The sequence below is a fragment of the Leptonychotes weddellii genome, unplaced genomic scaffold (genome assembly GCF_054177405.1).
Source record: "Leptonychotes weddellii isolate Sample4059 unplaced genomic scaffold, ASM5417740v2 HiC_scaffold_93543, whole genome shotgun sequence".
Classification (NCBI taxonomy): domain Eukaryota; kingdom Metazoa; phylum Chordata; class Mammalia; order Carnivora; family Phocidae; genus Leptonychotes; species Leptonychotes weddellii.
Genome location: NW_028065330.1, coordinates 1 through 388, shown reverse-complemented (window position 1 = coordinate 388; position 388 = coordinate 1). Strand labels below are relative to the sequence as shown.

At 61.6% G+C, this 388-nt stretch overlaps 1 non-coding gene across 1 annotated transcript; it reads right to left on the bottom strand.

Annotated features, from left to right (window-relative positions):
• Window positions 1–265: 265 nt before the first annotated feature.
• LOC115939467 (small nucleolar RNA SNORD116) lies at window positions 266–360 on the bottom strand. The gene has a single exon (XR_004074271.1). It is a non-coding gene; the product is annotated as a small nucleolar RNA SNORD116 (small nucleolar RNA).
• Window positions 361–388: the final 28 nt, after the last annotated feature.

Below are 388 nucleotides of genomic sequence, written 5' to 3'. Positions count from 1 at the left end.
GGCATGCTGGCTGCCCGACATGCCACCAAAGTCCAGGCTCAGCCCTGAGGACCTCCGCGCCGTGAACACCCAGCTAAGGAGGGGAAACGCCTCGCAGACCCGGAGCCCTCCACGAGGCTCTCCGATGCAGAGGCCCTTGGGAGCTGCTGGGTCTGGTGCTGGGGCTGGTGCTGGTGCTGGTGGTCGGTCCTGGTGGTGCCTGCGACAGTGTGACCGAGGGGAAGCTGTCCCTCACTCCTACCTTCCCTGGGGGAGACAACGTGCTGGACCTCAGTTTCGATGAGAACGACGGTAGGGAGTTCTCACTCATTTTGTTCAGCTTTTCCAAGGAATGCACAATGAGGGAGTCATCATCGATCCGAGCACATTCGGGGCCTCCTGGCACATC